Source organism: Lontra canadensis, unplaced genomic scaffold (assembly GCF_010015895.1).
Source record: "Lontra canadensis isolate GAN:19392208 unplaced genomic scaffold, GSC_riverotter_1.0 scaffold312, whole genome shotgun sequence".
In the NCBI taxonomy this organism is placed as follows: Eukaryota; Metazoa; Chordata; class Mammalia; order Carnivora; family Mustelidae; genus Lontra; species Lontra canadensis.
In genome coordinates this window covers 121,699-149,022 of record NW_022631306.1, presented here as the reverse complement: position 1 = coordinate 149,022, position 27,324 = coordinate 121,699, and the positions used below count along the sequence as shown (strand labels likewise).

General features: G+C 53.1%; 1 protein-coding gene across 16 annotated transcripts in view; it reads left to right on the top strand.

Moving 5' to 3' along the window:
- LOC116862730 (band 4.1-like protein 1) overlaps nucleotides 1–27,324 on the top strand; it is a 119,317-nt gene that overhangs the window by 8,349 nt on the left and 83,644 nt on the right. For all 16 annotated transcript variants that reach the window (XM_032850110.1, XM_032850108.1, XM_032850106.1 and 13 more), the window contains exon 2: nucleotides 6,913–6,963. The gene's annotated coding sequence lies outside the window, so the exon portion shown is untranslated. The remainder of the gene's footprint in view (nucleotides 1–6,912; nucleotides 6,964–27,324) is intronic.

The following is a 27,324-nucleotide window of genomic DNA, read 5'->3' as shown; positions in this document are numbered from 1 at the left end:
TAAAATGGGGGGCTGGGCAGGATAGCTGCCCTATAGCTGTGATTTGTAGTTCTAGAAGCCGGGTTTCCTGTTGCCTAGTTCACATTCTTCTTTCCTCAGGTTAAACCAAAGGGCTAAGGATAACAAGTCTTTTGAGGGTTTGGGAGGATTAACGAGATCTGAGCACTGTAAAGAATAAATGCTCAATATACGATTATAACTCATTATTTTTCAGTTAATGGTGATTATCATTGTTTCAGCAGACACCTGTTATGGTTGGAGCACCGCTCTGGGGGGAGAGAGTGAGGGACAGAAAAATCATGGCAAGAGTCTCTTGGTCTCCAGAGTTCTAAGGTCAAGTAGAGGCAGTAAGACTCTCCCACAAGGAGTAGCATCTGGCAGAAACATGGCAGAGCGAGTGGAGGAGGGAGAGATCAGCGCAGACTCTGTAATCTGTGTAGATGGGTGTTCCCTGTGGAGGTAAAGGAGGGGAGGTCCAGGCCGGAGGTGGGAAGGTGGAGGGCATACTTGAAGTTGCCAGAAGGACCCAGGGGAGAGCAGAGTGGATGCAGATGCAGCTCCAGAACCTCCACACAGAAGGGGCTTGGGGTTAGCAACCCCCTACCCCCGCCCCGATGTAGGGGCGGCATCAAGCTCTGTTTTGCCAAGAATTTGGGGGCTTGATGGCTCATGCTGCCACTACTGAGAGCCAGAGAGAGAAGACTGGAAGGGTAGGGTTTTATGGTGGAGGTATTGGGGACCAGAGAGTGGGGATGGAGGGGGGCTTTTTCCATCTATCTGGGCTTGAGCTGAGAATGGTCTGGGGTGGGCTGTAGTCCCAGGCCTCTGTAGGCCCCCCCTTGGAATCTGTCCCATAACAACAGGGCTGCCTGTTTACCTGGCCAAGGTCAAGATATGCACTCTGGTGTGTCTGAAGGTAAAGGGCAAATTGATCCCAGAAATGTCAGTATCTCTAAACACCAGATCTGGCCAGCAGGAGAAGCAATCTCTTAATCCACCCTCTTCATCCCCACATTACACAGATGGGAAGCAGAGGCCCAGAAGGGGGAGCCCCCACCCGAGAACACCAGCTGAAGTGGCCACAGTGAGGTCAGCGTCAGCCCCAGGTGGGCTGTGGACCTTGGGCCTGCATTGGGGTGGGGGAGAGAGGGGGAGGAGGGGGCCAAGGAACCTGAGGAGGGGTGTGAATGACAAGCAGATGTCATGTTGATAACAAGCTGTTGCCAGCGTGTGTGTGTGATCCCAGGTGAGTGGGACGTGAGTGGGTCGGAGCCGTCATTATTCTGGGCTTTCCTTCCCGGAAAGGAAAAAGGACCACATAGGTGGGAGTCAGGGGAATATTGGGGGATGGCGGAATTTAGAGGGTGGCCTAAGAAGAGGAGGCTGTTGCCAAGTAACAGGAGACACGATGGTAATACAGTGCCCGGAGCACCGCAGCATCTGTGGGCCTGGACCTGGACAGCCCTGCATCCATGTGTCACCCTAAGTTTATGGGGGAAAGGGTGAGTGCCCCAAAGGTCCCAGCTAAGAAGAGCAGAGCAGGGGCTAGGGGACCTTCCTTCAAAGCTGCGCCCCTGGCATGCCCTGGGTGGCTGTGGCCCCAGTCCTCAGTCCAGTTCGGTCTCAGGGAGGGCCTGGAGTCAAAGGGGTCAGGGAGGTGCCCGCCCTGGAGAAGCCACCTTGTGTCCCCTGGACTTCATCAGTCTGCCCATCTAGCTGGCCTGTTTTAGTCTAGTTCACCCTGCCCCCTTGTTTGTTAACTAAAAATATTTATCGAGCACCTACTATGTGCCAGGTCTGGCTCCTGACCTTATGGAACTAAGGCCTTAACGTGAAGGCTTTCCACATTGGTAGGACGGGAGGGGAAGGAGGAAGTGAGGGGGTTCACTTATCACCCCTTTCTCCCTTCACACCTGCCCCTTCCTCTTCTCCTGTCTTCCAAGTCCCTCGACCCCCAGATGGGACTTTTTGCTGGGTCTGCCTCCTGCTGACATGGAAAAGAATCAAAGTTAATTGTTAAACATAATAGCTGGTGAGAGTTTCACCCTGTGGGGCCGGTGGGGTGGGTGTCCGGAGTACTAGCTGGGCTCCCTAGGAGAGGGGCGGAGCTGACTTGGGTTTTCTGGCCTCTCCCTGCCACCTTTTCCCTGCTCTGGAATCTGCCTCCGGGGCCTGTTCCTCCCCTCCTTCCAGGGGGCAGGCTGCCTCTTGGACCCTTTCCCTGGACTCCAGCTGAGGTGCCCCTGGGAGGTGAGCAATGGCTCTGGCCCTGATCCAAGCGCCTCTGAGTGAGTGCTCCTGGGGGAGGTGCAGGACAGGGCATGGCTCCTGGCCCCAGGGACCCACCCAGAGGGCAAGCAGCCAGTGGACCTTGCTGGGTTTGCCTCCTGCTTTGTGTGTATGGGGGGCGGGTTAGTGGGGATGGTGTCCCAAGTGGCCCAAGCTCTGTCCTTGGGACCACTGCCTAATGCATCCCTGCCATGCCTTTCTCCTGCCCTCCTTCCCTTTCATCCTCTTCACTGGGTTTCCTGTTCTGGGTTATTTTCTGGTGCTAGACTAGGGAAGGAAGGGTTCGTGAGAATAGTGGCAAAGGCTTATTTCTTTCTCTAGAAGACTGAGGCCCAGACCTGGCCCCTGTCAAACTTTAGGGACAGAGCCCAGGCTTCCAAGTCAGACAGGCCTGGGGTCAAAGCTGGGTGACCTTGGCAGGTGGCCCACCTCTTGGAGCCACACTCGTACTCTGAACAGTGGGCGTGCCCAATGCCTTTGTCACCATCACTGTGAACATAACAGGAGCCAGAGGTAGATGTTAATATGAGCCTCAGTAGGGATTCCCAGAATGAGAAGATGCCATTCTTTCCAGACTCATCTGTACTTTGGGAGGCCTAGCTCTGACTGTGGGCCACGGTGGCCACCAGCTCAGCCCTCTAGGACTTGACTGTCTATAGGTTCAGTACGTACAGTGGCCGCTTAGCCACACGTGGCTATCCAGCATTTGAAATATGGCTAGAGCTCTGAGGAACTGAATTTTTAATCTTATTTGACTTGAATTAATTTAAAATTTAAAAAGAATACTCCATTCGGTTATCAAAAACTTCTACACAGATGATTAGATTTGTGACCATACTTTCAGTCGTAAGGGCTAAGGGGATCTAACTATCCTCTGAAAATTTGGCATCAGAACTGAGAGGTGCTCTAAATGTGAGGTACATGACAGATCTGGAAGACCTAGTATGACAAAAAGGATGTAAAATATGTTAATATTTTGTATATTGGCTACACATTGAAATGGATGTATTGGGCTAAATAAATATACTTTTAAAATTAATTTTAGGAGTGTCTGGGTGGCTCAGTTAGTTGGACATCAGTCTCTTGATTTCGGCTCAGGTCATCATCTCAGGGTCCTGAGCCTGAGCCCTGCTATGGCCTGGGGCTCAGTTCAGAGTCTCTTTGTCCTTCTCCCTCCCCCTCTGCTCCCCTACCGCCCCCCCCACCCCACCTTGTGCTTGCCTGCGCAGGGATGCTCTCTCAAATAAAATAAATATAATCTTCAAAAAAAATCAATTTCACCCATTCCTTTGTACTTTTAAAAATGCAGCTACTGGGGCACCTGGGTGGCTCAGTGGGTTAAAGCCTCTGCCTTCAGCTCAGGTCATGATCTCAGGGTCCTGGGATCCCCACATCGGACTCTCTGCTGAGCAGGGAGTCTGCTTCCCCCTCTCTTGCTGCCTGCCTCTCAGCCTACTTGTGATCTCTCTCTGTCAAATAAATAAAATCTTAAAAAAAATAAAGTGGAGCTACGGAATATAAATAAAATGCAGCTACTAAAAATTTTATTCTTTTTTTTTTTTTTTTTTTGAGAGGGAAGGAGAGAGAGGGGGAGGGAGGGGAAGAAGGGGAGGGAGAGAGAAAGAGAATCTCACTCAGGCCCACACTCTGCACAGAGCCAACTGTGGGGCTGGACCCCACAACCCTGAGATCATGACCTGAGCCGAAATCAAGAGTCAGATACTTAACTGACTGAGCCACCCAGGTGTCCCACTACTGAAAATTTTAAATGACATATATGGCTTGCATTATGTTTCTATTGGACAGTGCTGTTCTAGCCAGAGAGTGGAGTTGGACATATTTGAATAATAATAATACAAGACTATAAAGACTAATTATTTGGGGCAGCTGTGCGTGGGGGTTGGAGATCAGATATTCCTCACCCTCCCCTTCCCCCACCGCCTAGATCTGGGCCCTGCCCTGTGGTGGAATGTTACCCGGGATAACCCCACAGCCTCAAGGATAAGATTAAGATTTCCGGGGTCAAATGAAAAGCCTGCATCTGGGTGGCCACGCCCCTCACTTGCTCTGTGTGTGACCTTGGACAAGTCACTCACATAAATTTAGTCTGTCCTCTGTCAATTTAGATTCCCAGTGGGATTTCTGTCTTTGATTAAGGGGATCACGTGAGAAAGACTCCCAAGTGCAGGATTTCGCCCAGTGCCTGGCACAGGGCAGTAGTCAGACAGTGGCAGTGGTGATGGTCACGACTACTACTTGTTGTGGGGGTTGTTGCTACTGCTGGTGTGTCCACCAGCTTGAATTCTCTCGTTCTGTTTGTCTGAAGGGGACATGGGCCAGAGGGAAAGGGAAGGTTAAAAGAGCTTGACTGGGGATACGGGATGAGGGCTGGGGTGAGGGTTGCTTTGTTGGTTGCATCAGGGGATTTCTTGCCTTTGCGGTAGCTCCTTGGATCTTCCCGTTCTGACAGTGATCAGGCAAAGATATGTACCCATTTTACAGATGAGGATGCCAAAGGCCTGTTGAAGGGAAGTGACCTGGCTATATGGCCAGAGCCAAATGCAGGACTTCCCAACCCTATTGTAATATTGGAGCCAGCGTTAGGAAGCTACCTTTTGGGGTTGTAGGAGCAGGGACAGATCAGGAGTCTATAGCTTAGGAGGAATGGTTATTATTAGACTCTTCTAAGTGGGGATCTCAACACCATTCAGATTAACCATCTCATTCTTGAGTTGAAGAAACAGAGAACGGCATATGTGTGTATGTGTGTGTGTGACCTGCCTAGGATCACGCAGCGAGATGGTGGCCAGGCTGGGTCCGTTTCTGTTTGTTTCCATCCAGCCTTTAGCCCATGCCTCGCAGGATGATGGCCCTGCTTGTCAGCCCCCTTCTCTCCTGCCTAATCCCTAGAGAGGGCTTCTGAGAAAGAGGCTTTTGTTTCACCAGCTCCTTCTGGTTTCCTCTCAAGGTAGCTTTGCTGCTCCCCCTCTCCATCTGCCCAGATTTTCATTTGTCCCTGTTCCAGGTTTAGAGGGCCCTGAAATGTGAAGCTTCTCTGTACACATCTACTTTCTAGATATCCGCGGGGAAGACCATGAGCTTTTTCATCAAGGAGGCCTGAGTTCCAATCCCTCTTCTCCCATTAATTCTCTCTGTGGCCTTGGTCGAGTCACTTGTAATATCTTAGTCTCAACTTCCTCATCTGAGAAGCAGGAACCAAAGTGGCGCACGCCTGACCCAGTGGTTCCAAATGTGAGCTCAGGGCCTCACCGCTGCCCTGACTGGTTTGCGGTAGGAGTCTTCAGTGAGCCATTTTGCTTTCTGGGTCTCAGTTTCCACCTGTGTTAGGTGGAGGCTGCTACTCTGTGGTCATTGTGATAAGGCACATGCTGAGCTTTCCACGTACCATCTCACTGAATCCTCCTGTCAGTCCTGGGAGCTGACACTGTCACTCCGATCTTGCCTCATGAGGAAACCAAGCCTAAGAGCAGTGAAGTGACTTGCCCCAGGCCTCAGAATGAGAGAGAGAGAGAGAGTTGGAGCCAGAATTCAAACCAGGTCTTTGTGACTGCAGAACCCAAACTTCTACCCACTGTCCTGCAGGTCTCCCTAGGTGTGCTTGTGACCTGGCCTCCTGTGGTTCACACCGGGCTCTGGAAAACAGTGGCTGGGGAAGCAGGGTGTCAGCTGCTGGGTGACTGATGTCACTGCTGAAGTGACCGTGTCCTGACGCCCGTGCTGGCCTCCGGAGCTGGGGCAGAGAGCAGGCCGTGGGGCTTACGCCCTTGGCCCAAGTGACTTTCCTCTTTTACCTACTTCTTGTGATCTGTGTGATGTGGAGCCATCTTTTTCCCTGTGGAGATTTACTGTTCTGAGCCCAGGGGACCTGAGGTTTCTCCCTCCAATGCTCCTGCCCTGTTGTGTACGAGGCTGGATGTGCATCTAAGCCTTAAAACATCTGTGAGTGAATTAGACCAGAACAGCATGTTCATGCTAAAAAGAACATAGGGACCACTGAGTCCAGCCATATTTATTTTATAGATGGGGAAACTGAGGTAAGGAGAGGCCAGGTTGAGAGACCAAAGGGTATGTTCTTTTTTGGGTGCTGGAGATCACTGGGACTGACGTGGAAGGAGGTGCTGGAGGGGTAGGGGGGCCTCTGCTCTCCCTCCTCCCCCCACATCTAGTCCCCCACCAAATTCTTCAGGTACCACCTCTTAAGGATCTCTTGAATGTATCCACTTCTTTCTAGCTCTACTGTAACCACCCCAGTCTGGGCCCCGGGAACCCCTAATATGTACACCACAAGCTACCCTTGCCCGTTTCCAGTCTGTTCTCTACCCTGCGAATCGATGATTTCCCACTGCTGTTTGAATTAAGCCTGAACTCCTTACCCTGGCCTCCCAGGCCCTCCCTGGTCCCCGCTGGCGGCCTCAGCCTCGGAAGTGTTACTTTCCCTTTTGCTCTGCCTCAGAGCCACACAGCCCTTTCTGCTTAACAGGTTCAGCAACTTCCCGAAGGTTTCTCAGACAGCTAAATGCCAGCCTCTCGGTTTCCAGCTCCTTACTGGGTCCATGGACTCCGGCTGGTTTCGGAGGAGCTAACGCTGTTTCCTCCTTGCAGGTGCCTGACAGACGTGCTTTTCCCCGGGGAGCTGGTGTGGACCGAGGAGGGGTGAGTGTTACAGAGGCACAGCCCAAGTCTCCTTCTTATGCTCGGGGTGGACAGATGGGTCTTCGAAGGCCTTCAGGCTCTGTATTTGGGGATGTTTTACTGCTGGGAGGTCCGAAGGTTTGTCTAGGCCACAGATTTCCAGTGGGTTTAAAAAGCAGGGCTGTGCTGAGGGTCCTCTCTGGTTTTGGCTTATTTTGAGGTAGGGGCTAAAATGCACGTTCATTGAGCACCTCTGCGTTGGACCATGAGCTCTGCCTGTATCGCTTGTCTGTGCCACCGTGGCTACTGATGGACGGCCTTGGACCTGGAAGTTGGATCCACTGGCCCTGCGGCCCCAGTTTTCTTCTGCTTAACCACTCCTAGCTGCATCTTAGAGTCGAGAGAGGGTGTTTTCGTTCTGATTCTGCCACTGACTCCTAAGTGACCGTGGGTGGCTACGTTCCTTTGTGTGGGCCTCAGGACCCTCTGTATACTCTCAGGGTGGGGAGTGGGGGAAGGCGGGGTGAGAGTAAATGAGTTGTTTTCCTCCTACTGTCCAGCAGGAAATCCCCTTTTCAAAGGAACCCCAAAGAACCTCCGGGTACAAAATGGCCAGAGGCGTGGGAGTGTAGTTAAAGTTGGGGCAGGTGTGGGGGACGCTAACCGGCGAATTCCTCAGCCCCCAGCAGCCTCCAGATAATGACAGGGAACCCTCCCTTGGCTCTGCACAAGATGATTCGCAAACCACTGGCACGGGGTGTGTCAAAACCCTTTTCCAGCTTGGGGGTTCTATGGCTTTGGCGGGGTGAGGGCAGAGCGAGCTGGGCCAATGAAGTTACACTGATTGGGAAATCATGAAGTAATATGCAAAGGTTATTAGTAAGGCACGACTGTCAGGGGTCTGTGAGGTTACTGTTCCAGAACTCTCTGGGTTTTGTTTTTTTATTAGATCAGAGGCACCTCTGTACTCCTAGGGGACCGCTTGCTCGTTGTGTGTGTGTATCTGTGTGTGTGTGTGTGTGTGTGTGTGTGTGTGTGTTAGGGAGCAGGGGCTGTGGGGAGGAGGTGGGACTGAGCCGCTCAGGCAGGTAGAGTAAATAATGCCAAGCAGAGCTGGGAGCATGTTGGTGGGGGTAAGGGTTGCCTTTAGCTCTGGTTAAAAGGAGGGATTTGGCTCTTTCCTGCCAGCACATGGGCCCCACGGAGATCTCTGGGCAGGAAGCGCTGGGAACAAGGAATCCTCTGTCCACAGTCCCAGCACAGCCAGGATAGCAGTGGATTAGGAGTTCCCAGGAGGGACCCCCCCCCCACCCCGCTGGTCTTTCCCTGACTTTTGGGCAAATGGGTAGGGAGAGGGAGAACTAAGTGCATGTGTGTCTGGGGTGCAGGGGGCAGGGTGGGCGTGGTAAAGGGAGGTGGATGTTGGCTCATTCACTATTCTACAAGTTCCTCAAGCTTCTGGAAGCCCGCCGAGGAGCCAGGCTCAGAAGCAGGCGGCTCTGTAGGGGTAAGAGCAAGAAAGATGAGACTCTAGGTATGAACCACCATCAGTTTCCTGGAGGAGACAGGAAAAGCGAGACGTGATAGATTTGCACAGGGAACCTGAAGCACTGGAAATCGTGTGGCCTGCAAGTCGGGAACTGGGCCTCAGTGTTCTCTTCTGTACGTTGTGGGTGGACATGTCAGCATGGCTACTTATTCATGCTCTCCTGAAAAGCATTTAGATCTGGGTATTTCAGATCTCTTAGAGCATCAGAATCCCAGTACGTAGCTTTTGTAGCAAAACTGCTGTGGTCGAACTGGCAGCAAGTTATCAAGAATCTTGCTACACTCCCCCCCCACTCCCCCTCCCCACCCCGCGCTGCCCACTGCCCTTTGTTCTACAGGTGTTTGGGGAGGCACAGATTCCCAGGACTCCGGGAAGCAATGTCTGAAGACCTCTGGGTCAGGGTGATTCTGGAGAACATGCTTTGTAGACTGTCCCTCGCAGCCCTGATGGTAGAGATTGTTCCAGAACGTACAGGAGTCTATTAGCTCTGATACGGACTTCTGCCTTGCCCTGCCCTGCCCTGCCTGTGGCCGGCATACACCTTATCTAGGTTAGGGCCTGTATAATTGGGCATGGGTTTTTCCTTTTTTTTCTTGAAGATTTTTTATTTATTTACTTGACAGAGAGAGAGCACAAGTAGGTAGATAGGCAGGCAGAGGGAGAGGAGGAAGCAGCTCTCCGATGAGCAGAGAGCCTGATGCGGGGGCTTGATCCCAGGACCCTGGGATCATGACCCGAGCTGAAGGCAGCTGCTTAACTGACTGAGCCACCCAGGCACCCTGGGCATGGGTTTTTCATAAATAAAGTGACAAACACTCAATTTAAAGTGGCTTAAACCAAAAAGGGACTTAACGGATCCTGGGGCGGTCCCTGGAACTGAAGGGTGAGGAGTTGCGTGGACTCCCCAGTCCCCTCCCACCCCTGCTGTCTCTCCTCTCTGCTCTTACTGGGAGGTCTCTGTCCGCTGCCCCAGCTTAGCCACCCAGACAAAAAAAAAGGAACTATTTTTCTTCTAGGATCTACGTATCAATCCAAGGGAAGGGCTCTGACTGGGATAGTCCTTGTCGCTGGCAGAGAGGGATATTCTGAGTGGCCAGGCCTGGGCCATATGCTACCCATGTAGCTAACAGGGACACAGGGCTGTAACCAGAAAGGCCAATCAGTGAGAGCACGCTGGGTGTTAGTGGAGTCCTGGGTTATAGGACAGTGAACCGTTCGTGGGCCTAAAGGGGCTGTCACGCCCCTCTTCAGTGACAGTAATACAAAGAACAGCAATGAGAACAATAGGTCATGTTTATTGAATCACTCTCCCTGTGCTGAGTGTGTTCTGTTGCTTTCGGGGCATTAGTTCATTTAATCCTCATTAAACAGTACCCACGCACGTCTTTAGGGTGGGTACTGTTAACCATCCCCCCTGCATAGATGGGGAACTGAGGCACAGTTAGTGAAGGTCCCACACTGAGTGAGAGGAGACCAGGAGTCCGGCCTCAGAGCTCATCTCTGTGGCCATATTTTTTGTGCCCAGGTTGGGCGTCCCAGGGGCCATCCTAGATCCCATGGCACGCTGCTCCATGACCCGGAGCCTGTGACCTGCAGAGGCAGCCCCTCCCAGGTTCCACCGCCCTGCCTGCGGGAAGGGGCTTTGAGTGGGGGCGTGCAGGTCTGTGTCTGTAGAAATCCGTCCGTCCATCCAGCGCGGGGCTCTGTGGCCGATGGAAAGAACAGTCATCTCTGAACCATAACAAATAAACTCCAACACCGAGCGCTGGCTTTGTGCCAGGCTCTGTGCTGAATCCCTAGTGTGCCTTAGCTCATTTAATTACAGTAACAGCCCTAGAGGGTAGGTACTGTTATTGTGCCCATCTTCCAGAGGAAACTGAGGCTCAGACAGGTAAGTGACTTTCCCGTGGGCAGAAAGCTAATCAGTGGCAAAACCTGGTGTTGGAGTTCAGGTCTGCCAAGCTCCAAAGCCTGTGCTAGGAGCCCAGGCAGTTGTTGTGTCCCCCAGGTGGGAAATAGATGTGTGGAGGTGTGGCTGTGACGTCGTCAACAGTGCAAATTGCCATCGGAGAAGGACGGGAGAGGTACAACTGACGAGCAGAGGCGCAGAGAAAGGGGGCAGGGGGCAGTGTAGGCATGGCAGTCAAAATGTGCTTCCTGGAGGAGGGGACGTTGGGCCTTGAAGGGGCTGGATTTGGGCAGGAAAGCTCTCCGGGAGGAAGGAGCTGCCTGAGGAAAGGCACAGAAGGGAGAAACAGTTCAGTTTGGCCAGAACTAAAGAGTTGGGGGGAGGAGGGTGGCCAGCTGTCTTTCAGGCTTCAGAGAGGGAGCTCCTCCTTCCATGCCCTTCTCTTCAGAGACGAGAAGAGGTTTGATTATCTCCAGCTGCTGCACACAGGTGCCGGGTTCCTTCACCTTTTCTTCCAGATGGAAGGAGGACAGGCCCCAGTGCACGGTGGACAGAGGGGCACCTGGGCACCAACAGGTGTCAGTCCTTTATTCATTTCCTTCAGGTGGTGAAGGGTGGGGGAGTGCCCGCCTGAGGTCCATTCCCTGGCAGCCTCTCATCCAAATAGCACAGAGCTCCCGGAAGCAGGATGGTTTCCTTCCCTTTCCTTCCTTCCTTTTTCTTTCTTTCTGGTTTCTAACAGCCTTTTGGCCAATGGTGGGATTTCCCTCCCCTCCCCTCCCTCTCCTCCCTTCCCCTCCCCAGGCAGGAGGCTGAACCTTGTATCTCTAGACCGCAGAGAGGCTCCCTTCTCTTCTCCACTTCTCTCACCACACACAGCTAATCTCATCCACGTTGTCAGAAGACAGACAATGCCCTCAGATCCTGGGCTCTGTCCTGGAAGTGCCTTCAGATGTTTCTTCAAGCAACTCAAAATTGGGGAACGAGTGTATTGTTAGCCCTGGGAGCCTCCTTGGTTTCAGAGGACGGAAGAATGACAGCCATATTCATTCAGCTGGACTCAGTGTATCAGAGCCTTTATTACCCCATCGAGGAAGCCAAGGTTCAGAGAAGGAAAACGACACAGGTGCCATTGTCATAGGAAGGCGGCTGTGTCATTAACTCCTGCAGGAGGGATCAAAGTGTGGGAGACTCAACAAGGAGAATGCCCTCTTCCCCACCCCTCCTGCCTCCCCACTCCTCCTCTGATCGCAGGGCTCTGAAGTGCTGACTCTGGCTATCCGCCCCCACCCAACCCCGGCTCCCCCATGTGGATACAGATCATTGCTGTGTGGCTTGCGGCTTCTCGGAGAGCTAGAGGGGCTGTCTCTGGGGGCCCCAGCCTTCATAAATGTTGTCCAGACATGACCCAGATGTCCAGCATTCCTTCTGTGACCCCTATTTTCTTTGGGATCTCTGGATTTCCAACCCTTCTTGGAGAGATTCTAGCATTTCTCTAGAGGGAAAAGAGGTAGGGAAGGGCAGCAGAATGCTCTCACTAGAGGGTTTTTCATCCCCCTGGCCCTTATCACCAGGCTCACACCTGGACTAGATCAAAGTCCCTAATATTTTTCCTACAAAGGGCTTTTCTGTTCACCATCCCATCAAATTCCCCCCATAAACCCGAGAGGTAAAGCAGCAAAGGTGTAATTATCCCCCTTTTGTGGGTGGGTTAATGGAGGCTTGGAGAAGGTAAGTGACTTCTCCAAGGCCACACAGCTAACGAGGGTCAGAGCAGAGCTAGAAGAGAGAACCAATGTCCAGGAATCCTGATCTCTTATTGCCCAGTGCTGATGGCTATTGGGACAGTCTCTGAGACTCTGTCTTTGGTGCCACCTGGTGTATGGGGGTTATGTCCCCATTTCTAACCTTCCCAAGCCTCCTAAGGCCTGTAGAAAAGTTTCACTTGTCACTTCTGGATCTGAGACTTCCCCAGCCAGTCTCAACTTACCGCTCTGGCCAGTCTTGGCTGACCTAACAGGCTGGCCTTTCTCTTCCCACAAGGTGGATGAGATTTGCCATTTGTTGGGGAGGACCCCTCTGTGGGATGTTGGAGGCACATGTTTCAGCCTGCGGCCCACGGAGTGGATGGGGAAACTGAGGCTGGGGTCAGCACAATGGTTGTGTGCAGGATAACTAGAGGGGCAAGGGCGGGCAGGGGGAAAGGCTTAGACTGGGTGGATGTGTTGGGCCCTTTTCCCAGAAAATCCACAGCTTCATTTCACTAAGTGGAACACAGTGTCCACTAAGTGTTTACTTAGCGCTCCATTTCTGCCCCAGAGAAATTCTTGCTAAGGGCACCCTGGGCTTTCTAGAAAAGTGGTATCTGGCCCAAACCAGGGAGAGCCCTGGGTTCCTGAGGGGTATGGGGAGCTGCAGCTCAGTGCTTGGTAAGAATAACTGGGATTCCACCATGGACAGTGGTGGTAGTTGCACACCTCTGTGAATGTCGTCCTGGCATGTTCTTTATCTCTAGACCTCCCTGGAGTTGGGGCAGCAGGGCGCAGACGCTCTGAGACAGGCCTCCTGGGCCTTATGGACATGGCGTTGGCCTCTTGAACTTGTTGCTGACCAAGGTTAGTTTCTCGTTTTGTGTCTGGGGAACCAAAGACTCAGACTAGGAAAGTGATTGGTGTCAGTTGCCAGTAGCCACCAGCCCCAGGTGCAGAGCGGGGAGCCGGCCGCCCAGGCGAGGGACAGCGTTGTAAAGCTAGAATAGCAAACACTGCCGTCTTCATACGTGTGTTCCTGGAAAGGTCTCAGGAAAGGTCTGGACAAATGACCTGGGCAGGTCCCTCTCCTCTGCGCCTCCGTTTCCCTGTCCAGATCCACTCTCTACAGTCCTTTGAATTTCTGGTCTTCTGCGGCCAGTGAATTGAGTCATGTGGTTACCAAGTTTTCCTGGGGACTCAGTTGCCCCCTTTGTGAAGCAAGGACAACAAAATTAGCCAGTCCTATCAACCTTCAGGGTTACTACTACCAAGGTCAGTGCAGTGACCCCATCCCTCTGGGGCCACCTCAGGCTTTGGCAGATGGGGAGTCGCTTTAAACCAGGGGACGCGCTCCCACATGGGCAGTAGAATGAAGCTGAAAGAAGCCTGAGCTCCAGACTCAGACACACGTGAACATAGACCGCTGCTCTGCCCCTCCTGTGTAAATGCGAATGAGACACCTCATTTCTCTCTGCCTTAGTTTTACCGTCTGTAAAATGGAGATGGCAGGAGTGCTTCCTTAGGGGGTTAGGGAGCCCAGACAAGAGAATGCAGGCTGTGTGTCTAGCACTGTGCCTGGCCTGCTGGGGGGTATTACCGTGTCCTCGATACCTATAGAGATGATGACAGCTGACCTTTAGAGATGGCTTTGTGGGGCCAGCTAGACTACTAATGGCAGTGTTATCATTCTCCTTCTCTCTTCTTTTTGGCACTTTACAGTTTACAAAGCACGTTCACATCCATCACTGTATGCGGCCTTCAGAGCCTCCCTGAACGGAGGCAGGAAGGCAGTCACTGTCTTCATTGTACAAATGCAGCTGTGGGTCTCAAGAGAGGCAAGTGGCTTGCCGTGACTTCAGCCTTGGTGTCCAGGAGCTCGACTCCGGGCCCGAGGTGTGGCAGCGGCCAGGCTTTGGGCCTGGCGACACAGGCAGGGAAGCAGGGGACCACTGCTGCTCACCCTGATTGTCACGCCATAACTTTTGCAGGGTGGGCCAGTGACCGAATAAATGACCGAGTGACTGGCTCAGTGGCCTTGTCAAGTCATAGAAACACACACACACAGGCTTGTGATGAGAGTGGCGGGCAACCTGTTTCTCACCTTTGGGTCCAGGATTTCTAGTGCTCTGTGCCAACAGTGTCCCTGCCTTTTCCGCACGGCCTGTCTGCATCCTGAGCCCTCCAAAACCAGACTCGTCTTTCCTCTCTACCGTTGCCTGCTCTCCCTACCCCCACCCCAGTGCTTGGGCCCAGAGGCAGGTTTTGCCACCAGTGAGTCCTGATTGAGTCACACAGTTTTCACTGAGTCCCTGCCATCCCCTTGGCACTGTCCCACCTGCCAGGATGCAGAGGTGAACACAGCAGGCAAATGCACGATCGGTGTTGAACAGCAGACTTCTTATCAGTGTGTGGAAGTTCCCAGGGGGTGGTGAGGGTGGAGGGTGCATGATTTTGAATTTGGAAAAATGTCTCTGTTGTGGGAGGCAGCCTGTGCTCAGAGTCCCGGGCTGGGGCTCAGTTCTCGGCGGTGGGTCCATCTCTGCTGGGCCTTGCTGTGTGATCTTAGGGCAGTCCCTGCCCCTCCCTGGGGCTTTTCCTTCCTATCTACCAAAGAGGGGATTGGCTGAGATACGAGAATAGTCCCTGATGTTTGTGGGGCACCTGCCTGACTCCTATTCTGTTCTCACAGGAGCCCAGGCTGATGCTTAGGTCACTTCTTGCCTACCCATTGGCTCCTGGGTCTGGCAGGCCTTGGGAATGTTTCTGAATGGGTCTGTGAGCACCAGGAAAATGCTGATAGGATCATCAGCTCCCACACAGTCAGCCCGAGGAGCTGCCCACTGTCCTATATGTAGGCCCTGCTTCCCCGGGCTGGCTTTAGTGCTGACAGGACCTTCCAGCAAGGTGGCCCCTGACCCAGAGGCCAGCCCTGTCTTGCATGGGCTGTGCACACAGGGGGATGTACACTCTGATACTCTCCCTTGGGCAGGAGGTGGTGAGAGACGGGGTGGAGATGGGGTGAGAGTGAAACTTCAAGGACTCCTGATACTACAGAGCTGACCTAGCCCCTCCACAGGAAGGCTGGTGAAACCGAAGTCTGAGAAGGGCAAGTTTTCTTACGTCTACACTGAGGGTCACAAAGCTCTGTGAGAACACGGCTGACCTGAGCCCCTCCACCTACAGGCACATTTTGTGCTTAGCTGGTCCCTGGGCCCTGGACAAAGGGTAGAGCCTGTGTTTACTTGGCAGGTCATAGGGTGGCAGGACCTCATCCTGGTATCTGTGGGTAGGAGGGGACAACAATGTCTGGGTATCATTTTTGTCACGTTTCCCTGCTTCCTGCTCTGTTTCTCAAATAAGTTCCTAGATCTCTTGTCCTAGTGGCGCTGACAGCTGACATGTTGTTTCCAGAGGAGGAAGGGATGCAGAGGGCAGGCCCTTGTGCCAGCTGGGGACAGGATGCCTGGTGCCTGATTCCAGGTGGAGTGGTTCGGCCAGGAGCCCCCGTCCCGGCCCTGTGTTAGTGCCTGTGCAGCCTGGCTGGCAGGCTGAGAGGAGCCTGTCTGGGTCCTCCCTGCCCCCCAGCTCCTGGTGTCTCAGCCTACCTCCCTGAGGCTCTGTAGCTCAGGGCTCTGCCACTTGGCCCTGGCATGGGGACTGGTCTGGCAGGTTTTGCCACACCCATGAGCTGTGAGAAGTCTGGGAGCTCAGGTGGGGCAGGTGGGAGGAGGCAGTGCTGCCCTGTCCTTGACCCCCCCTCCAATTCCGGCCTCCCCTCTGTCCTCTTTCCCACCTTTCTCAGGGAAGCTGCACAGGGAGCTGGAAAGCAGAGCCCTGGGACGCCTCGTCAGCATGTGACTGAGGGCAAACCCCTTATTGGACCTCAGTGTTTTCATCTGTCCAGTGGGGCTTTGGGCTCTTCAAGCCACAAGCAGCCACATCCTGATTCCAGTTAGAGCCCAGCCATTTTCTCTCCAGCCCTGGGCCGGTTATAGCACACCCTGTGCTTCAGGGTCTGAACCGGTAAAACCAGGGCCATGACCCTTCCTTGCTTCCTAGGAGTGGTGACGGGCTCAGCTAATGTCTTAGCAAGCATCCAGTCTCCATTAGAGGGGTTTTCTGTCTGTATTTGGGCCAGCCCTTGTCTGGCTTTAGCCGAAACAGAGCGTGTACCTAGGGGTGGGCTTACTGTAGTCCCCTCGCCCTTACCCTGAGCGCTGCAGTGCCTGAGAACCAGGCTTTCTGAGCTGCTCCACCATAAGGTGGGGAGAACGAGAACCCAGGAGGAAGCCTCAACATTTGCTGCCTCTGCTTCCTCCTGACTTACAGATCAACCCAGGGTCTAGTTCAGGGGAAAAGGGAGGGCGCTCTGCCTTCTGCTGCCACAGCCCCCCTCTTGGACACCTTGCTGGACCACCTCTGATGGTCCAAAGTATATAGATTGTATGTCCTCAGAAAATTCAGATTCTGACAACGGACAGATCAGGAGAAGGAATAGAAGCTCAAGAAGACATTTGCAGCCTGGGATGGGGTAGAGAGAGAAGGAGAGGGAATTGAGGCAGCACAATGCCAGTTACTTTGCGTAAGTTACATACATTATTTATATTCCCAAGTCGTCTTTCCAAGTGGCAGCCCAAGTGATGTTTGTAAAACAGATCAGACCTTGTCACTCAATGTCTTTCCTCTGCGCTCAGAATAAACTCAACTCCTTACCGTGGCCTGCAGGGCCCTGAATAAGCTGGTCCCTGCCTCCCCCTTTAGTCAGCTCCCTGCTGGTCATTTAGTTCAGTGCCAGGAGTCTTCTCTCCATGGAACAAAGTCTCCCCTACCCCCAGGACATTTACACCTGCTGTTCCTTCTGTTTAGAACTCTCTTTCTGTGGCTCTTGGTAGCCTTGGGTCTTTCTTTACAACACAGCTTTCTTAGACACCTCCCTGCCCTGCCCCACTGGACTGCTCTCTGATTTGCCTTTTGGCTCCTCATTACACTTATCACAATGTGTAACCACTTGTGTTTTATTTGCAATGTCATGTTCACTCCTGACTGGCATTGCATAGCACACAGAAGGTGCTCAAGAAGGATTTGTTGGATGAATACGTGAATGAGTAAATTGCAGAGACACAGAGTGTTAGTTGAGTGCCTGGGTTAGGGCACGGCCCTTAGTAGATGCTCAATAAACAGCAGCTTTCAGTGTGATGTGACATGGATGGGGAATACCTCCACACTCCCCCACCCCCTGCCCCAGTGTGTTGTGGCTGAGCAGGTATGCATGGGGGAAAGGGCTATGGTGGGCAAGGTTGAGAAGGTGAATTGGTACCAGGTCCTGGCAGTCCCTGATGCTATACTTCCTGAAAGACGTTGCTGGGAGTCTTTGCTGGGTCATTAATTGTAACTTAGAGCTGTCCTTCTGCCATGTGCACTCAGACACCATGTGTGCTTGCAGAACTCCTCTGCGCTGGCAGCAGGGAGCGCGAGGGGCGAGGGGCAGGAGCTGGGGGCGCACGCTGGACAGGCTGGGGCCTCTCTGGAGGCACTCTCTGAAGCAGATTCACTCCAGAGGCCCACACCTGAACGGTGCTGTCGGGAACATGCTGTGGGTTTTGATCCCACGTTGCCCGCCACTGCACTGCCTCTGGGGGGTCAGCGGGACGCCTAAGAGGCAGAGGCTGGGACCTCTATCGTGGCCCCGCCCCTTATCAGCCACGTGACTTCTCCCTTTCCCGTTCACGGGTCTGATTCTGTTTCTTCAGCTGTGAACAGGCTGTCTTTAGCACAGGCCTCCTGGGGTCTTGGTGACAGTAAAGGAAGCAGTGAATGCACAGGGCTTCGCAAAGGGCCCGGCACATACTGAGCCCTCCGAACGGGGAGCTGTTCCCTGCACTCTGCAGCGAGGGCTTCAGAAAGGGCGTCAGAGGCGGCAGGAATCCTCAGTGCCAAGAAGAAGGTGCAGAGACATGAAATGGGAGGGCGCCCCAGAGTGGCTGGAGGTTGCTCTCCCTGTTGGGATGGCAGGAAAGGAAAGTGGAGCCTGGGCAGGCCCCCCTCCTGAGCACGTGTATACTGGGCCAGGAGCTGGAATTTGACCAGGGGGACCATGAGGGCCACTGCAGGGTATTAGGTTGGGAATGGGGTGATCTGATTTCTGGCAGTGGGAGGGTGGGTTGCAGGGGCTAGGCTGGAGGCAGGAGACCAGTGGGCAGGCTGTGGGTGGGGTGGGCTGCGACACTCAGGCACAAAGTGGAGAAGGACCAGATCACGGTGGGGGCCTGGAGTTGGGTGGTGGGGGGCCAGGGGAGGGAAGGCAACCTGTCCTGGATGGCTGCAGGGTTTCTCCATAGGGTGACTGAGGGATTACAGAGCTAAGCGCATGGGGAATGCATGTGGGTTTTGATGTGAATAGTTTGACTTCTCTGGAATTGAGGAGCTTCCTGAGGAACTTCTTTTTTCCGTTCTGACTCTCCCCGTGGAAAATCTTTCTGGAATCTCTGAGTGAAGGACCCGTCCCCTAGCGACAAGAGAGTTCACTTGGATGCTGTGCCCACCTCCTTCCTGTGGGGCTAGGGACCCGGCGAGGAAGGGGACAGCCTGGCCTGTAGGTGCCAAAGCCGGGGATGTTGTTTGGAAGCTGTTTTCCAGGGTCTGTCAGTTTTCTTGTGATTTTCTTCCTTTTCCTCAAAGTGTGTGGAAAGAGGCAATTTCAGTTAGTGGGACATGTATATTCCAAGGCCCTTGACTGGGCTCAGCAATCTTTCAAAAAGTAAGCTCGTTGGTGAGTGTGGATTGGGGGCTGTTGTTCCGCGGGTCTTAGATCTCGCACTTTATAGATGGGGGAAAAGGAGACCCATGGGAAAGCAGATGAGACTGCTTGGGTCCAGTTGTGAATTAATGGCCTAGCTGGGCCTGGGCCAGGCGCCAGTCCTCCTCTTCCAGGCTGTTTGTGGCTCTCCAGCGGCACTGCCTCCCTGAGGAGTGTGGGGGTGCAGAAGTGATGCACATCCACACGGGCCCCTGTCCCAGCTCCGAGGCATACACCTGGTCACAGTACATACCCTCACACTGGGCAGGACTCAACTACTGTCTGAAGCCCCCGACTCAGAAGCCCATCGTCCCCACCCTTCCAATGTGAGATGGGCCCAGGGGCGTAGCTGGAGGCTGGGAGTGCGCACCGAAGGATTGGGGGGGATTCCTTCCTTATGAGAAGAGAAGAGAACCCTCTCTAGATGGGGGAAAGGCGGTCCCGTCCCTACTCCAGCTGATTGCGGTGCTGAGGAGAGGCCTTTGTCTGCGTTGCCAGGGGAACCAAAGTTTCTGCCTCCTTCCAGGGCTGTGATTGGCCCCTGGTGGAGCTGGAGCTTTGGTGAATGGAGGGGACTTCCTCCTGCCTGCATCTTTCACGGGGTGAGAAAACTGGAGCGAGGCAGGGGTCCCCATGGAAGCGCCCCTTAGCCTTCTGTGTTCCACTCCCTCAGCTGTAGAGATGATGGGTCCCCTTGTTCATTCACTCATTCATTTATCCCAGGCAGCGTCTGCCCCAGGCCCTTCATGCTGTAGGTCCAGGAAGGCTAACCTAAGAGTCAGAAGACTTGCATTTGGATCCTGGCACAGCCACAGACTCTCTCCTGGCCTTAGCTGGGCCCCTTCCCCTCCCTGGGCCTCAGTTTCCCTATATGTAAAAACAAAGGCATTGGGCTGAACTTCTGGTCCTTCCAGTTCTGAATTCCCTGACCACAGCCCACATCCCCTTCTTTTCGACCTTTCACACTCCCATCTAGCCTCTGACCGTGTTGTTGCTTGTAGGGGCTCAGGTTAGATGCAGGACAGAATAGCGAGTGGCAAACAGCTCTTAGCATTGTTTTGTTTTGTTTGTTTTTCCTCCTGGAAAATGTGTGTTCTCTCCAGCTTCAAGAAGCCCCAAATCCTGCAGCCCTTCTTAAATCATTCCTTCTACCGGGACCCAGGCTCAGTGTAAACAGGCCGAGGGTGGCCCGTGATGACTGCCTCATCGCTGCTCACGGAGGGGCTGGGCAGCGGGCAGAACAGGGACCGCCAGGCTAGGTGAGGCCATTGGGGGAGCCCTGGCGCTCAGCAGTCCTGGGTTCGGGGCCTAACTCAGCCACGTGTTGGCTAGGTGACCTTGGCAGGACTTTTCAGCTCAGTTCCAGCCTCCGTGGCACAGGACTCATAATGCCACCTCGGTGGTGGTGGGGGGCTCTTACAGAGGTTGAACAAAATGACATGTCTGCCACACATGTCATACAGGGCCCCACATCCTCCCAGCCCCAGTCTCTCCCCTAGAAATGCAGGGAGCTGGGGTGGGTCTGGATCGGAGGGCTTGCCGGGGCTGACCGTAGAAGCTGCTCGTTCCTGGCAGCGCCGAGCAGCAGGGAGAGAGAGTGTTGCCTTGGGCGGGTGATGTCTGAGTGGGGGAGGCCGTGTGTCAGAGCTAATGTTTGAATAACACTTTTAAGATCCTCCAGGGACCTCAAATGAGGATGTTTCAGATGAGCTGAAATCAGAGCAAAGTAAAGAGGCTGAGCTCACTGGCAGGAAAGGGGGTGGCCTAATTGGTCCTGGCCTTGTGCTGGCCCGGCCACGCTCATTACCGCAGGCTGACTGGGAGGACGGCCCCTACATCTGGGCTGTGGGCAGCCGGAAGGGATGCCAGTTTCCTTAGAATGGGGGTGTCCTGGGGGCCATCTGGTAGTGACTCAGCCCTGCTTCTTGCTGGCTCACTAGATTGAGGGTCAGAGGTGGTTTCTTGGGTCACTGGCCTTCAGAGCCCGGTTTAGCTTTTAGCTCTGTGACCCAGCCTCCCTCTCCCTCTGAGCTGTAGGAGCCACAGCTCCGGCTTGGCCGCTGCCTGCCGTGCGTGTGTGGTGGGAGGCAGAGATGGCCCAATGAAGTTGGACATGAATTGATGGGGGACCTTCCCTCCTGGGCTCAGGTTGACCTGAGGGCCGTGATGAGGTGCGTAGAGAGAGGGAGCAGGGGGGTTTTCAGGAGAAGAAAGTGGGCTGGTGGTGTGGGCGGGTGGGTAGGGGAATACGTGTGAACAGGTATGTGAGTCAGGCCTGCTTATGTGTCTGCTTACATCCAGGAGGCTCAGAATCTAAGGGACATGCCTCCAAGAGGCTGAGGAAGGGCCCACGGAGAGAGTATGTGTGTGTGAGTGTGTGTGTGTGTGTGTGTGTGTGCACGCGCGCACACACACACGTATGCATGTGTGGAATGTGGGTCCCTGTGGAAACACTGGTGGTCAAATTGGTGAGTCGTTATGGGCCAGGAAAATCCTGACCAGGTTCTTCTCTGAGGCCTCCTCTGTTCTGCTTGGGCTGGGATGGGAATGCATGGCCATGGGTGTGGCACATCATTGCTTCTCTTGGTGCCTGGTTTGCATTGGAAGTGCCGTTTCTGGGGACACCGGTTGTGGTGGGAGCATTTGGAGACTCCTCACTGGGGAACGTGGGGGCATCAATGACTAGAGCTTTCTTGGCACCCAGCTTGCCTGGTGAATGCAGTTGGGGGCATAGGGGCCGGCACTGGGCACCGCACCTCGCAGACCAAGGGATCCCCTCTTCTCTCTCTTTCCTCTGTCTCCGCCACACCACACCCTTCTTTCCAGCTTTGTTACTACGTCTCTGGCCAACACTCATTCACCTGTTCCCCCTTCTATCATCGACATCTCTGTGTGGGGGTTCCTCAGGGCTTCATCACGGTTATTACTGTTTTTTCTTTTTAAGAAAACTTTCCTTTTTATTATTATTTTTTAAAAGATTTTATTTATTTTAGAGAGAGAGAGCGTGCATGAGTGGGGTGAGGGGCAGGGGGAGAAGCAGACTCCCCACTAAGCAAGGAGCCCGATGCTGGACTCGATCCCGGGGCCCTGAGATCATGACCCGAGCTGAAGGCAGATCCTTAACTGACTGAACTACCCAGGTGCCCCTAGAGAAAACTTTCTTTTTTAAATTATGAAAAGTAACAGCACAGTAGAGAGATTTTAAAAAACAGGAAGAGGAAAAAAGTGACTCCCTCGTATTGTTGGGAGTCTGGTGTGTTTCCTTCCAACCTTTCCCCTTTGCCCCTTTCTTAGGTAGCCGTAGGCCTCCTGGTGCATCTTTGGGGCTGTCCTGCAGGTTTCACACTGCAGAAAGTCGGTGTCGCGACAAAGAGTCCCATCAGAGACAAGATCCCCTCCCCGCTCCCCTGTTGCTGGCCATTCGCGTTGCTTCCCCTCTTTGCTCTTACGAATGACACTGCAGTGAACATTGCACGAGGTGCTTTTTCTGTATTTTAGGTGATGCCTGTTTGGGTGGGCTGCCAGGAGGGGCATTCTGGGTCAAGGGCTGTAGGCTTCTGCTGCTGGAAAGCCCAGTATCCACAGACTGGAAGGACAGGCTGTTTTTGACGCCCCTCAGGTCTGCTGAACCGGTTCCTTGGGTTCAGGGACTGTTCCTGCCCATCCTCTCTCTGGCTCTTATTCACGCTAGGAGGGGGCCAGGGTAGGGCTGTGGAGTGAGGTGGCCTGGGTTCAAAGCAGGCTCCCCTCTGCCCTTGCTTGAGTCCATCTCCTCAGCCATGAAATGGGCATCATGAGAGTGACTGTCTCACAAGGCATGGTGACAATGGTGAGGTTCAGAGAAAGCCACCTAGTGACTTGGCCAGGCTTCCAGCCTTCTGGGTGGTCTCTTTCCCTGGTGCTGGCCTACCCCTGGGGATGATCTGGTTTATGGAGGCCAGCGTCCCTGTGTTGGAGAACATATTAGAGGGGCCCAGTCCCTGGAGTAAGGTGGGGCTTCTCCCTTTCTTTCTAGAACTGTCTCCCTTTCATGCCTTTTCTGGGGTGCTGTTTCCCCAAAGATACCTCTCTGGGGTAGAGTTTGGGCCCCCTATCAAGCCTACTCCCTAGAGGCTCATTCAGGGCACATGTTGGCCCCAGGAATCCCCCTGGCTGGCCCTTGGAGTGAGAGTTTCATCAGGGGCTTCAATCCTGGAGGGCAGGGTGGGCTCCAAGCATCCCTCTTTAGAGGGACTGTATTAGTTTCTTTCCTACCACTGTTAGTAGTAAATTACTTGTTTAGTATCTTAAAATAAACCAGATTCATTACTTTACAGTCATGGAGGTCGGAAGTCTGCAACTGGGCCTTATGGAGCTAAAATCAAGGTGCTGCCTTCCTTCTGGAGGCTCCAGGGGAGACTGTGCACCTTGACCTTTCCCACTTCTAGAGGCCCCACGTTCCTTGGCTCATGGTCCCTTCCAGCAGTGGCATTGCTCCGACCTCTGGTTCCACCGTCAAACCTCCTTCTGTGGCTTTCAGTCCTCTGCTTCCTCTTTCACTTATAAAGACCTTAGGATTCATTATAGCAAGACCACTTGGATTATTCAAGATAATCTCATCTCAAAATTCTTAACCTAGTCACACGTGCACAGTCCCTCCTGCCACGCGAGGTAACATACTCACAGATTCTAGGCATTAGAACACGGACATGATTGGGGGCCATTATTCTGCCTATCTCAGGGACCAATACCAGGAGTCTGTCTGGATTAGTGGACCCCCAGGTACTGTGGGAACTCTACCACCAGCCTCTGTGATGGAGGACGGGCCGGGGGAACCCAGACCTCATTATGCTATGGTTGGGAGAGGCATGAGAGACCATATCCCCAAATTCTCTGTGATGGAGGGCTCTGCGGGGAGGCAGTGTACCCTGTGACAGGGAGACAAGGTGTTCCATGAGGCAGACCTCAGAGAACGTAGCCCCTGGCCTTGACGGTTAGGACCGGTGAGGAGCTGTCTGATGAAGCCGAGCGGCCATGTTCACCCGCCGCCATCACTGCTGTGTGTATGTGTGTTCGCGTGTACGTTCACTCATCTGCATCTCTGCAGCAGTGCTCTTGGGAGGGGCCGAGGAACCACTCTTTAAAAAGGCCCTTTCTGTTCTTGTTCTAAGCAAAATAATTACACAAGTGACTAATTTTATCCCTAATCCCATAATTACTTTATTATGTAGCTGATGAGAGGGCCCTGAGCTGTGCCTATGGAGCCACTCTGGCGGCTGGCCCAGCTGGCCTGCTCTGCTGGCACGCAGCCCCACCCTACCTCTGACCCGCATCCCCCATGATGGCAAGGTCGCTCAGTTCCATTCCGGCCGAAAGCAGCCACACTTTGGTATTTCTGGTCTCTTCCCCCAGGATCTACAGACAAGCACAGCTGACTGGACAGTAAGAGCTCCTGTTTCTAGAACAAAGTCAGTAGGAGTCAAGAGAGCTGGGTTCTAGTTCACCTCAGTAACTTGCTCTGTGACTTTGAGCAAGTCATTTCCCTCTGGGTCTCAACTCTGTTGTCTGTTGAATGGGACTGTTATCAGCGTTGACACCCCATGATTCCGTGAGGGGAGCTGAGGGAGCTGGAGCTTTGAGACTGAGGTACCTTGTGCTACTTGCTGGCGGCATGTTGCAGTCTTGGCATTGGAGAGAAGACAGAGATGTTGTACTACTGATGGGCATTGTTTATTGAATGCTTACCCCATAGCAAGCACTGTGCCATGTCCTTTAGTTATATTTTTCTCATTCTGTACTCATGACTGTGAGGCAGGCTTTGCAGAAGAGGAAACTGAAGCAGTGATTGGTAGAGTGACTTGCCCGCCAGGGAGTGGCAGAACTGGGTCTGTCTCCTACCCCCTTAGCTGCCATCCTCCACTGTCTTCTGATACAGAAACAAATGAAGGGCCATTCGGCTAGGAGGTAGTAGAGCTGGGATTTGAACCCAGATCTGCCTGTCCCTGAAGTTCTTGCCTTTCCCATAAGGCCAGCCTTCCAGAGTTAGGCTTATAGGGGTGACCAAACCTCTTGAAAGTTGAATATGTAGATTTCAATTTGACACGACAAATGTAGGAATGGAAAGATAAGTTGGAAAGACCAGGGAATTAGGTGGCCCAGTGTTGTGTTTTAGCTTTGGCATTGGCTCAGCGTGTGACCTTAAGTAGGTCGCCTCTTATCTCCAGGCCTCGGTGTCTGATCTGTAGGAGAAGGGGTGGAGTGAGATGGTCTCTGAAGGACTTACTGGTGTTGACGCTCTGCCGTTATAGGTAACCTCATCCTAGAAGGTGCTGAGGGCCAAGGGTCAGCCCATGGTGGAGGCCAATGGGTAGGTAACTTGGCAGCCCTGTTTGTTTCTGGTATGGTCACTCCATGAGAATGGAGGCTACTTAGACCACATTCCACTGAGGGAGCATCTGCCAAACAACTTACTCAGGCCATGGAGTCAAGATCAGAGAGTGGAGGAGGTCATTTCTAGAATGTTCCTGCTGCTCCTGCAAGGTTACAGTCCAGCCTGGGCTCTCAGCATTCTCAGGGATCTGGATCTGACCTCTCCAGAGGTCTGGATCTGCCTCGCTCCAGAGACCACACTGGACTCAGCCAGGGACAAGCAATGGTCTGTCTCAGGGTGGGGGGGTCTGTGGGGGGTACCTAGAGACCTCAGCATAATGACTAATATGGGCGATTTTGTGTTTTCACTGCACACAATGGCACTTTTCTTGCAATACTATATTCATTTAATTCCCTTAAAACTATATGACGAAGGTGCTATGGTTCATTCCCACTCAACAGCTGAGGAAGAGGACACCCAGAAGGTTAATTAATTTTCTCCAGCTCACACAGCTAAGTAGGGATGGCGTGGGATTTGGGATCCTGACTCCAGAGCCCACACTCTTGGCCTTTTGTACTGATATCCCAGGGGCTGAAGAGATAAGCATAAGGTTAGGAGTCAGCTGGTTTTTGAATCCTTGCTCTCTCCTTACCACCTGTGTTTCCTGGGGCGAGTTACTTTATCTATCTGAATTTTCATTTCTTCTTCCATAAAACGGGTACAGGAATTCCTGCCTGTCAGGATTACTTTAAAGATGGCTGAAATGATGGTGCGGGACGGTGTTCCGTGTGTGGTAGGTGGTCAGGAAAGGCCTTTCCCCATTTGCCCTCCTCTCCCTCCTACTTCTCCAACATGCCTGAGCATCCGGCCACCGTGGAGGGCTCTCCACAATATGGCTTGTACCCCAGGGCCCTTTCACGTGCTGCTCTGCCACCCCACTGTCTCTGCCTGTTATTCCTTCCTTCACTTCCTTCTGGGTTTCCATCTTTCCCTCTTTCCCTGAGGATTCCGGGCAGCGGGTGGGGTGGAGAGTGAGGGTTGATTCTCCCAGAGGCCTCCGCTTTGGTGCTGACTAGAACAGCCCCTGAGCGGGGGTGGAATTCAGGGTAGGAGGCAGGACCCTAGCACCCTGGAAGTGCACGCCCTTGCTGGAAAGTCCTCTGTTTGTGCTCTGTGGCTTTGGAGGGGTGCATGGGGGTGGAGGGGGGGTTGGTGTTTCTCCTCTTTGCATCACCCCATTTCTGCACACTTTTCTAGTCCTTCCTATCTCTTTAGCTTTGTCTCTTAGTCTTTTACTCTGTTTTGGGGTTTACTGCCTGGTACTTTCTTTTTTTAACTAAATTTTTTTTTAACCATGATAAAATACACCTAACATAAATGTATCATCTCCAGCATTGTTAACTGCACAGTTCAGGCGCGTGGAATCCGTTCATGCTGTCATGCAACCACAAGCACGCTCATCTCCTGAACTTCTTTCCTGCAAAATCAAAACTCTATACCCGTTGAACAACAACTCTCCAGTCCTCTCTCTCCCCAGCCCCTGGTAACCAGCACTCCGCTTTCTGTCTCCATGAATCTGACTACTGTCCGCACCTCGTGTAAATGGCATCAAACAGTATGTGCCTCTTTGTGTCTGGCTTATGTCACTGAGCACAACGCCTGCAAGGTCCAGCCATGTTCCAGCATGTGTCAGGATCCCCTTCCTTTTTAAGACTGAATAATATTCCATCATATGTGTAGGACACATTTTGTTTATCCATTCATCTGTTGTTGGACTCTCGTGTTGCTTCTACTTCTTGGTGGTTGTGAATAACGCCGCTATGAACACAGATGTACAAATATCTCTTCAAGACCACGCTTTCAGAGCTTTTGGGTATATCCCAGAACTGCTAGATCATATGGTTAGCACTATTTTTTTTAAAGATTGATTTATTTATTTGTGAGAGAGAGAGAGAGCGCGCGTGGCGGCAGGTGGTGTGGGGGAAGAGAGGGAAAGAATCTTGGGAGAGAGGGGCAGGAGCAGAGGGA